The sequence below is a fragment of the Drosophila hydei genome, unplaced genomic scaffold (genome assembly GCF_003285905.1).
Source record: "Drosophila hydei strain 15085-1641.00,03,60 unplaced genomic scaffold, DhydRS2 tig00000379-arrow-arrow-pilon, whole genome shotgun sequence".
Taxonomy (NCBI): Eukaryota; Metazoa; Arthropoda; class Insecta; order Diptera; family Drosophilidae; genus Drosophila; species Drosophila hydei.
This window is the reverse complement of record NW_022045720.1, coordinates 350668-363226: the sequence shown is the minus strand read 5'-3', so window position 1 is coordinate 363226 and position 12559 is coordinate 350668. Positions and strand designations below refer to the sequence as shown.

The window sequence follows — 12559 nt, the reverse complement described above, 5'->3', positions numbered from 1 at the left end:
CTCAATTTCTAATACCACTTATGAACAGTCAACCGATAGCTACCTCGATTTTCCAGCATAACTCTTTGGAGCGCCTTGTCTCTTGTGTTCATCTCAAATGCTGTTTGAGTTGTCTGTGAAATCTTATCCAAATACACACATGTGCTCAGCTCGCTGGGCAAGTGCAATAGAAGTTCGTTGTGAACGTTGAGTTTAGAGCAGCATATGGCTGGCGCTTAAGTTGTTCGCTATTTGTGAAGCAATTGTACGTATACGTAATATTTTATTTTTCATTTATCTTAAAGCCATGTGTAGCCAGCTGTGTGGCTGTGAGGGTGCTTGTGGTTGTGGCTTTTCCTTTCTTGTATTTCGTGTTAAGTTATTCTGGCTGATAATGTTGGCTTAGTTTGTTTTACTGCTACTTTTGCCTGGCTTAAAAGGCAGCACAATCAGCCAAATACACACACACACACACACAGAGCGGGAGTGAGAGCGACGCATTTAATATCAGTTAAAAAGTTTTTGTTATTAAATAGACGTGCCAGGGGCAACAATAAATGTATACTCATATATATTAATACATATGCATAAATATTTATTTATTTTGGAGACGCGTGCTACTGATAAAGCCACTTGTCTGCCGCCAGTCCAATCAATCAATAAGCCCGCCTCACTTTTTGCCATGTTGCATAAACTCGTTGAGCGCACAAAATGGCAGCCATAAATGTTCCCACGATACGCGCCCGCACACACATATTGATTATTTATGCGTTCGATGTGGTCTCAGGTTCAGTTAGGCAACCAATTTGCATAACAACAACAATAGCAGCAGCAGCAGCAGCAGCAGCAAAAAACAATATAATTTGCCAAGCTGAGACGCAAATCGAAGTTGCCAACCTGTCGGTAGCCATTTGTTGGCCTGGACATTATTATTATCATTGTTGTTGTTGTTGTTGCTGTTGCTGTGGCGTGCTAATGACAAATTAGTGCCTGCAATTTGTGTCAAGTTGAAGTTCAAATGGCCAAAACCATTTTGTGGCCAGCAACAACTCGGCAAGCTAAAACCATTTCGACCAAGAAGCTCATATATGACAGCATCAATTCCGTTTGACATTATAAAATGTGATGAATTCAATTTGTAATTAGTGGCAGGCCAGGCCAGGCCAGGCCATGAAACAGTAATTGAAAATGGCACAAAGCGAAAGTGTTTGTGTGCGAATTCAAGAAAATTGTTTTCACTCACAAATTAGTTGCTGGCAAAGAAATCCAATTCCTTTCAAACTGGCATTCAAACGCAATTTATTATTCAGCAAAGCTTTGAGCTCTGATTGACTGCAGAAAAAGAACACGAAGCCGAAGACCAAGAACAAGTAGCAGAAGCAGCGAGTACCCAAAGAGAACTAATTATTTATAAAAGGAAATAGCTGTGATTGCGTTCATCAATATCGAAAGCTGCAGCTATTAGAGTGTGCGCCTTTAGAGCCTTTGAATTCCATTCGATTATTTATTCATTATAAATCAAATTTCAGCTCAATTTGGCCAAGAAATGGCGAAGCATATTTAGTTGCAAACATTTGCTTTCAGTTCAATTAAGTTGAGTTTACACAAACACTAAATCATTTCACAAATCAGATGTTTAAATATTACGAGGGCTGTTGGAAAAGTATTGACAATGTTGAATTACTCTGGGTCATGTTTATTCGATGTTCGACTTGAGCTGTGGGCCTCAGTTAGTTCGAGAAGTTCGACTTGCCTTTCTGTCTACAAAGTTGAAGCTTAGAATCTGCAGCAAAGTTTTAGCCAAAAAGAAGAGACTGACTTTAACTTCTTAGCGCAGAACTGAAGAGTCACAAGAAAGCAGGCTAGGTTGAGTAGCTTAAGATGACATCGATGGCGCAGCTGAATGAGATTACACGAAATGATTTCTTGAAGTACTTCAAGAGTGGCACAAAATCTAACCACAAGTGAATGACTAGCTATAAAAGCTGGCTTAGAAGGGAAGCAACATAGATATATATATTTTTAAAATGAATACTAACTTTGTATCTAGTTATGAACAACTTGTGATACTGGAAATCCAGACCAAACCAATCATTTGGTTGCATAATACAGAGAAATAACAATTTATTTTTGGTTTCTTTCTTCTTCTGTTATTAAAAAAGGAAAACCTACAAATAAATGTGTTTCTGAATGGCAATTAAATTGTTTGCGTAACGCCACAGCCGACGGGAATGTCAGCAGGCAAAGCACAACCTTTGGCCCGATGCAGTTGCAGCCGTTGCCACAAGTCAGCTGCAAGTGCTGCTGCAATTGCGTAACATTTGACTAAAGCCTGGCAAACAATTTTATATTAGCTCGAATGCGCCAGAAAAAGTCAAGCCCAAGGGAAGCAATGGCAATGCAATGCGTCGAGCTGTGTGTCAGGCGCATGCGAAACCTCAGTAGATGTTTGTTACATTTATTTGAATGTAAATTGCCCCGAAGACACACACACACACATATATATATATATATATATAGTATATATATGCAGAGCTGTTCATAAAAATAGTAGTGCTGCATGACACCAAAGCAAAAGGCATATCAAAAGATACTCCTTCCATTGAATCACAGCGAACTCCCGTTACTTTCAGTCATCTTAATTAATAAGAAAATAATATTAAATAAAATAATAATATTGCGCTTAGCACTAAATTGCATTTGTCAACAGCTCAGTTGCACTACTATTTTTATGAACAGCGCGCGCCTTTGGCAATGTGAACAACTTTCAACAAATTTGTCTTAATTTGCCAATCAACTGCAAAATATATTTGCCAAAGAGATAAGCAGGCAGTGTGTGTCTGAGCGAGAGAGAGAGGGCGAGATAAAGGATTGCATAACAGTAATTGACACTGTGTAAATGCAAATCCTTTAAGTGGTCGCTGGAGTGCAGGCCACTTGAAATAAGTGCAGGGTGTCTCGACTCGACACGACTCGACACATTTCGCCTTAGCCTCAGCTGGTAGTTGCCAGTTGCCAGTTGCCAGTTGCCAGTTGCGAGTTGGCTGTGGGTGGCTGGTGGCTGGTGGCTGAACAGCGCACAGTCACGTCGAAAAGTAGACACACCTCTGGCTGGTTCTATATTTAGATGATGGCATATTGTTTAAAGCTCGAAACTTTATCTCAAATCTTATCGATGCACGAATACAATTGTGTCGCAACTTATCAAGCAATTCAAATCTCAGAGAGAGAGAGAGAGAGAGAGAGAGAGAGAGAGAGAGAGAGAGAGACGGAGCGAGAGAGAGGGAGAGTAGAGTGTGTATGCCGCACAGCCAGAATGTCGCCTATTAATTAGTGTATACGTCAATCAGAGATATTTTCGATATTGTACACGCATTAACAATGTACACAACTTGTACGTGGTGTGTCGAACAATACGCACCGACGTATACAATCGAATCAGCAATTGCGCCCGATACTTGAGACTTGAGAGACTTAAGTCGCTGCTGTTTGTGCCCAACTATCAGACTATCACCAATACCTGTAAGCGTCCGTGGGTGCGCTATTATCTTATCGGCCCTGCCTAAGACCCGCCGCCGCTAAATGCCTTAAACAGCTTTGGCAGCGTCAGCGCAACGATTATGAAACGTGTCGCATTGCTCCAGCGTGATTAGTTTTAGGCAAAACAGTTGTCCAGCTCCAGCACTTAAAGTTCAGCTCCGCACAGCTGGTCGACTAACTTATCTCTCTCACTGTTCAACTTTCGAGGCAATTGGGCGGCAATTATCTGGCCCATCAACGGCATTATCATCAACATGCGAGAGCGACAACAGAAGAAGCTGCACCAATTGCATTTCCACTTGGCTGTGTCTGTGTGTGTGTGTCTGTGTGTGTGTGTGTGTGTGCGATTCACAAGTGGCGCTTTAGCATGATGTCTGAGTGCAACTGAGTGTTTGTGGGTATCGCAGACAAATGCCATTCAAGTGCCAGACTTGCATGTGTCTGTGTACGTGATGCATGAGTGTATTTGTGTTTGTGTGTGTGCATTGCCTTGAAAGTCACACAGAAAACACATCTAATTAGTTCAAATCAAAGCAATTAATCCTTTAAATGATTTATTGATTCACACACTCCTCCCAATGGTCGCTTGGTAGCCGCCACCAATGGTCCCCATTGAACTCTGTCAGCCCTTATTGAATACACAACTTAGCTAAAGTTGTCGTCAAACAAAAGCTTATTGAATTAGTTGCAATCGCTGTACTTGAAGCGTCGGCTTAACTTTAACAGCGTGCTAATGCCATAGCAAATCAGGCTCTCTACGTAGAAAGTTAGTCGAGCAATTAAGATGTCAACAGACTGAATAGTGCAGAGCTGCATTGTTGTTGTTGTTGCGAGTGCACAATCAAATCAATTGCCTATATCAATATGTGAATAGATACCAAGTGTATGCTATTTAACAGATAAAAAATATGATTTGCATGAGAAGAGCACTCAAGAGCAAATTAACGATTTAAAGTTGCTTTGCTGCCAAACCATGAACCATGAGTGTGTTCTAGTCGGAAGTGCCTGACTAGGAGATACCGTGACGCCAATGCAGCGCTGCTATGCCCATCATTCTATGCTTCTTTCAGAGCATACATAGCAAACAATACACACACAGCATTTGCTCTGCTTACTTTAGTTGGGAGTGCCTGACTGGGAGATACCGTGACGCCAATGCAGAGCTGCTACATAGCATTTGCTATGCTTGCTGCGCTTGGATTGCTTCAATGGGGACTTCTTGTTGATAAACTTTTCTTATAGATTAACTTTCTTAAACAAATCAAATGCAGAGTGTGATAATGACATTCAGATGAGTGTATTTAATAAACCGCAAGTATCTCTCATATTTGAAATGCTGTTTGGGGTATAGGCATACTAAATGCGAACTATAAAACATGAAATCATGTAGTCGATTCTTATCGATTATAAGCAAATGGCGTGAGTTATCGAAATAAAGAAGAAAAACTCGCACAAAACGCACAGACTCAGTTTCTGAACCAGCATATATACATACACTTTATGGACTCTGGCACGCCTCTGAGGCCATTATACCCTGAGTTGGCATATTCAATGGATTTGAGGTATCAAAATGTTATACATAACTTATATTTGTCTATACATATGCCAGCCGCAGCGAAGACATCTGGAAATTGACAGGCCAACTAGGAGCTTTATTAAATATCGACACGCGCTGTCAACCTGTCGCTGAGGTGTCGCCAACCTAACGCCAATTGTTAAATATAATTTTTGTTCTTTTCTTTTGTGTCCCGTTTCATTGACAAGAGCGAAAATTGAATTGAACTTTTCTCGAGCGTTCATAAGTATTTTCAGCCAGTTCTTCGCCTGATGATTTCGATGCAACAATGCAAAGCAAATAAATCATATGTAAATTGTGTAGCTATCCATCAGCTTGTCAGTCCGTCGGTCAGTCAACAATTGAGCTAAATGAACGCATTTTATTTGAATTTGTTGCGAATTGAATTAAGTGCAGCCAAAAGCAAATAGCCAGCGCAAACATTCTGTTGTGGCACACGCGACGTATGCGCAACGTTTTCCAGCTTAAAGTTTGCTTTTTTCACTTTGCAACATTCCAGTTGTAGTTTGAGTTTGAATCTGAGTTGGAGTTTGAGTTGCAGTTGCAATTTGTAGTTTCGTAATTAATTATGAATTAATTAAATTTTTTTTTTAAATATTTGTTCCGCTGATATTAAATTACCTTTTCGTGCGATGGTTTGTGCTGCGGTTCCTGCTGTTTGACCTCTCCTTCTCCTCGTTGTTGTTGTTGATTTGATTTAAATGTTTTTTCTTTGTTTTATTTTTTTTGCTTGAAATATTTGGTGGGGCGCGTTGCGTGTACGTTGGGCGATTGCCCCCAACTTGACTAACGGCAAAATTTGTTACGTTTTTAATTGCTTTTGCTTCTGTTTTTGTTTTTTTTTTCTTGTATTTGTTTTTTATATTGTGTTTTTTTATTTTTATTTTTTACAAACGCGTGTGTTTATTTATTACGGATTTAATTTTTTTTTTATTTTCGGTCGACTTCTGTGGAATTTGATAAGCAAAAAAGTTGGGCATAACTGTTGAAATTAACGCGCAAAGAGAGGAAAACAAAGCATAAATTTTAATTCACACACACAGAGAGAGGGAAACTGTGTGTGCGTGTGTGTGTGCGTATAATGTTTATATTATTTATTTTATTTAAGTTTTTGTAGCTTTTATTTATTCTAATTTTTCATGAAATATTTGATGTCCTTGTTTTTGCACCTTTTGGCTTTGGGTTTGGCTTTGGCTAACGATTTCGGGGTGCTGTTTGCTTTTGCTATTGCCTTTGCAGCTGCCTTTGCCTTTGCCTTTGCCTTTGCTTTTGGTTTATTTTTATTTTTATTTTTTATCGTTAAATTTGTCGCTTGTCTTCGTTGTTGCAGAGCACAGAATTCATACACTCGACTGCGCGTTCTGTGTTGTGTTTTATAAATAAATAAGTTTCACGTCTAATGGCCACCGAAATGAATTTCTAAGCCCAAGCCCAGCTGCACATAGATACACACACACAGCCAGAGAGAGAGAGATTGAGAGAGGGGAGCAGAGGGAGAGCAAATGAGAGGCAGGTACACACGCATACACACTTGGAACGTATTGCCCAACAGCTCAATATGCTGTAAGCTAGAAGTACACGCACTTTGTTGCACTGCGGTACGCTTTAATTATGCTCTATATACTAGCACTTAGCATAGCCGCAAAAAACATAATATATATACATATATATATATGTGTAAAATACTATATATATATATGAACTAAAAGCTATTCAATTTGATGAATTCCCATAGTACTGTCGTATACCCTGCACTAGCTACAGCCAAGCTGTCACTCACTGCGTTGGAAGTGTTAGGCCAGGCATTTTCAACAAGTTTCTTAGTTCGGACTGTGTGTGTTCGGGATGGGGATTTGGCATTAGATTAGATGTGATTTACATTGCTTTAAATACAACACATTCTGAATTGAACTTGTTCTGACTTCAAACAACTTTCTCTATATGAGACAGTTGTGAAAATGTGCTTAGGATTGGGCAATAAGTTGAGATTAGATGTGATTGGATTTGCTTCAACAGAGTTCAGTTTCTATATAAATATAGAAAATTACTGGAGTTAAATTAAGCTTCGTAAATTCATATAAAGCACAACTAAAACACAACATGACTCTGGACTAGTTTTTTTTATTTATATAGACTTAAGTTCTGAATATGTACTAAGCATTGCCATAAGCTGACATTGAAAAATAGCTTTAGATAAGCTATGATAAGCATTGCTTCATATAAAGCATATTCTGAATTAAACTGCCCAAAACTATTCCACTTCTTTCATTATTAAAAACAGTTGGAAAAATGCGTTCAAAATTGGATTAATATTAATTTAATATAATATATAAAAATATACAATTATTTATATAAAGCAACTTGTGAAGAGAAGAGCACAAAGAAGTCTGTAGAATTTCGAATTTTAATAGCAGTTTAGATTAGTTTTGAAGGTTAAAAATGAAAATTATCAAGAAATAGATTGCTTGGCTTAAGACTTATTGAATAGATAAACTTTTTATAATCAATTTAAGTTTAAGATCAAATAGAATTTGTTTGCAAGTCATATATATATATATATAAATTTCTGACTCGACTTTTGCAGGGCATTTCGACTGCGACTTTAGCGCTGTTCGCAAAAAGTGTTCATGGGTCGCTTTTCATTTTTCGCTTGATGAATATTTTTAAATAGTTTTGGCTGGCGCATAAAATGTGTTAATTTTCCTAGACATTGTCGTTGTTCTCATTGTCGTGTTGTTGGCTTTTCGTTTCTTTTGTTTTGGTGGCCGTCCAATAATTTTGATTGCTGCCAAAAATTCTTAGACATTCGGCCGCATTTTCGCCTGCCAGTAAGAGGCCCTCGGCGCCCACCTTTCCCGCCAACACTATGCGAGTGCGGACAAAGTCTATCGCTACTCTAGTTACTCTACTTATGTCGAACTTGCCCTCTAGCTCTACCTCTTCCTCTGCCTCTAGCACGCCTCCCCCTCGTTTATAGCGCTAATTGATAGCAAGTGATATGAGAAATTGTCGCTGTGTGTGTATGTGTGTGTGAGCTTTTGATTTTGATTTCCTTGAGTCATAGCCGCTTGACAACGGCTGACTGCACGGCCGACAGTCGGTTCGCCCAGATTCAAATTCCATCTGGCAAGGAAGCTGTGGCCGACCGAAGTCGTTCCGTTGGCTTTGCGCTTCTAACTGGTCGCCGATTTGGGTCTCTGATATGGGCAAGCGACTAGCATTAATCATTGTGATTAATTGGATTTTTGCTTATCTATGTCCCCCACCTGACCATAGTCACATCGTTGTAGATCAAGCGATAATACGCGTAATACAACTCACACAAACACAAACACACACACACACGTGCCCCTTCAACAAGCTCCCTCTCTCTGTCGCTCTTTCTGAGCTGTGACGGCTTAAATTTTATGCTAAACAAACAACAACAATCAATAAAAGCAATTAATTTGTTGCAATAAATGGTGAACGCCCACGCGAGAGCGAGAGCAAGAGATAAACAGACAGATCTAGCTTGGGCCATAAACCACTACAGCCCTATATGGGTCACACACACACACACACACACACACATGCACGTATATGGCCAAAATGGCAACAGCAACAGCCAAAAGTCACCAAAAGTCGATCTGTGTAAAGCGTTTTTTTTGGGCTCCATGGATTCTGTGCCCTGCAACAAGTTCTGACTGTTCGTTCTTGGCCGTTGCACTAATTGCTCGTGTTTGCAAGTGTTTTTGAGAGTCGTTCATTGGCTTCGCTTTCACACACACACACACACACACACACATTAGGTTTCCAGGGCTGTGCACTTTGATTTGCTTTTCAAGCACCTTTTGCACTCAACACGCGACACAAAAAAAAAAAAAAAAAAAAAAAACACAACAAAACAAAACAAAAACAAAAAAATACCATATAGCAGTCGAACGGAGGCTAGAAATGGTAGAACACTCGACTTTACACACGAGCACGTTGTTGTTGTTGTTGTTGTTGTTGTTGTTGTTGTAGTTGGTTATATGCTTGATGATTGCTGCAGTTGCTGCTGTTGGTTGCACGTGCTGCTGTTGCTGCTTCTACTACTATTGCTGCTGCTGCTGCTGCTGCTAGTTAGCTGCTGCTACTGCCGCCGGCTCTTCTATTTGGCTCTTTAGTCGCTGCTGCTAAACCTTCACGCTAGACGTTTGCTACGCAACTGACAAGCGGCGGCGGTTCGTGACTGGCGACGAGCTACAAACGACACGCCGCTCGGCTGCGGTTCGGTTCGCTTAACGTTCGCTTTCAACATGTTGCGAGCGACGCGCAGCGAGCCAACGGGCGGGCGGCCAGTGAGTGAAAGTGCAGCTGCTGCAGCTCCTCAGTTTTTGGCTCTTCAGCTTTTGCTGCCTGGCAGCTCCCAAAAAAGAAAAAAGAAAAGCAAAGGAAAACCCAACAGAAGAAGAATCCTTGCAGCAGCTGTGGCTGACTGACGCACAGATACCCTGCACGTGCTCACTTGACCATAAGTTATTAATAAAGTCAAGCTAAGTATTCTTTATGATTTTATTCTTTATTCTTTATGATATGGACAGGTCTCACATATCGATATTTATCGATTTTGCTTAAGCAAACATGCTTCGCTTGTCGCACTAAACTAGCCTCTGCCAGGTGTCTACAGGGTATATAAACGATTTTTGCCATCGTTATGCTGGCGCACGAAATTGGCGAAAAGACCAAACAAAACGGGCAAAAGCAATAAGTGCAAATAAATAAACTGCAGCTGCAGCAGCGGCAGCGCCGTTACCCCTAGCAACATGCGGCACAGTGGTGCAAAAAGCATATTTTAAGCAAATGAACAGCGCGAAATTGAAGCTTAAAAGCTATGCTCAAATTATATAATTATCTATTATATAAAGACCATCAAAGCGGCCACTGTCAGCCAGGTGGGCGGCATGGGGCAGCCTTTGACAGCTTAAAGGCAATCTTATGTCTAATGATGATACGAGGCATGTGAACTGAACTTCTGGCAGATAGTTGGTTGGCTTTAATTGATATGCACAACTTGTTCTGTGAAATGTAAATGCTGCTCATTGTAGACGCGTTAGAGGAAATCGATCAAAAGCAGGCAAACTCGGAAGATTGCCGTATTGTGACAGCTTCTTTTTACTGTACGGTAAGAGTCTTCGAGTGCGGCCCGGGCCAAGCAAACATGTTGCCGAGTGTGTGTCTAGCCAACATGTTGGCTGCTTCTGGCGGCATTAATGATGTGACTGTGGCCAACAGCAACACCAATACGAGCAGCAGCCGGCAACGATGGCTGCGCCGCCAAATCCCAATCGCGCATTAGCTTTGGCAAAGTTAGACAACAATGGGCGCTGAGGTGATGACTGTAGCTTTGGGGATGCGGCCACTGCACTGGCGTTTTGTCAATGCGATTTGTGCAACGCGGCGTATGATTAACAAAATAAACAAACATTTATTAGCAACTGCACCTGACGACTCCCCGCAGACCACTCAAATCCAATTAAACCGTAAAATAAAGCCTAAATCCTGTAGCAAGTTAACTAATTTCAGTTCATATTTCACACCTTCTCTCTCTCTCTCTCTCTCTCTCGCTCTGCCTCTCGCTGCACATTTTGGCCATCGAGTAGTTGCAGCACTTCGCAGACGAAGCTCTTAAATACATAGTTAAAATGCAACTGTAAATGAAAACACAAGCCGATTACCTAATTAAGCAAACAACACACAAACCATAGAAAACAATTGTTACACTTGTGAGTTTTCATTGTGGCGGCAACAGTGGCAGGTTCACCTAGCGAAGGTTAACCTTGGCAGGGAAGACTGTAGAAAACCAAAAAGCAGCTCTCGACAATTCAATAACTCCAAAGTGCACATGAAACTTTGAATTTGTGAAAATTAAACATTTAATTAAAGGAGCGCACACAAGATTTTGTCAACAGTTCTGTCTAGGATTTAAGCACACAAAGAAAACAAAAGTAAAATCATTTGAGATGAATTTTAACACAAATTTGATACTTAAAAGCTTCAGCCATAATTAAGTTAATGTCTGAATCACAATTATCGTAATTGTAGTCCAGCACAAAGTCCAAGTCCTATTGGCCAAGTCAGCCAAGCTCTACAGTTGCGAGCTTCAAATTGTAGCTAACAATTAGGTAAGCAAAATGTATATATATATACAAATGTATATATATATATATGTATATAATATATATATTATTAAGTTAATGTCTGAATCACAATTATCGTAATTGTAGTCCAACACAAAGTCCAAGTCCTATTGGCCAAGTCAGCCAAGCTCTAAAATTGCGAGCTTCAAATGAAATTTATCGATTAGTTAAGCAATATATATTTATATATATATATATATATATATATATATATATATAATTATATGCACACCTATTTTGTCTACTTCAAAGTAATTTCCATCTCATATATTATGCACTTGTGCCAAAGGTTTTTGCCAAAACTCGTAGCACTTCACAAAATCATTTTTTTGGGTTCTTATTTAGCTGCGCTTTCGATGCCGTCTTTCGTCTTCTTCCTGAATTGTGCCTCTGCAGTCTGGGGAATAGGCTGGCTGTGGCATCATTATTCCGTTGTTTGTAGCCAAGGCTGTGACAGCTGGGGAATAGGCAGACAGCGACGAAGACACGTCCAGGCAAAGCAGCTGTCAGAACTTAACTGAACATTGTGAGGGACTTGAGCGCCACAAACGGATCGAAAGTCGAAAATCGAAGCATCAGCTATAGCTTACGATAAAGTAGCTTAAAGACGTGTAGTAAGCAAACATCGAACTATACATTTTTCATTCACTTATAAAGACTTAAAAAGTTTTTGAGTTATCCTAAAAAAAAGGCAAGCATCGCACAGTCTCTTATGCAGCCCGAGACTGGACTTACTTAGTAGTCTGACTTACGCTTGATTGCATAATTTGTTTGAATGTTGCTGGCTTTGGTTACTATTCCAACTTATGAACACAGACCGTAAATAAAGCTTTTTAAACACAGTGAATGAAGTGGCTTTTGTGGAATATTCTATAAGCTGAAAGAAATACTAATTAGGTTTGCCGCGAAATGTTGGCTTCAGCGCTGAAGCGCTAGAAGCTGCCGCTGCTGCTTGCAGGTCAGGCTAAAATAATTTAAAGCTAACTAAGTTGTATATAGCATAAGTGAGGCAGCAGTCGCTCTATTCGGTTATCGATGGAGCAACATAGATGGACTAGAATCATAGCTGCAGCTGCAGCTGCCGCACGGATGCCAGTGAAATTGATTGAACATGTTGCCAGCTGGCCTTTGGCTTGACCGGCGATCACAAATTTCGCTGGCGGCACGCTCGACAGCGAATTGAACATGCCACAGAGCTTGTTGTGCAATTAGGCCATAATAAACTTAGCGAGTCTATTAGGCCGCCACGATAGCCGCAGCCCAGTCAATGCAAATTGTTTTTGTGCTGCCAGGCAGAGCTTATCAA

At 40.3% G+C, this 12559-nt stretch overlaps 1 protein-coding gene across 3 annotated transcripts in view; it reads right to left on the bottom strand.

Moving 5' to 3' along the window:
- LOC111601641 (cAMP-specific 3',5'-cyclic phosphodiesterase) overlaps positions 1-5959 on the bottom strand; it is a 113238-nt gene extending 107279 nt beyond the window's left edge. For all 3 annotated transcript variants that reach the window (XM_023318310.2, XM_023318311.2, XM_023318313.2), the window contains exon 1: positions 5717-5959. The gene's annotated coding sequence lies outside the window, so the exon portion shown is untranslated. The remainder of the gene's footprint in view (positions 1-5716) is intronic.
- Between the last annotated feature and the right edge of the window lie 6600 nt (positions 5960-12559).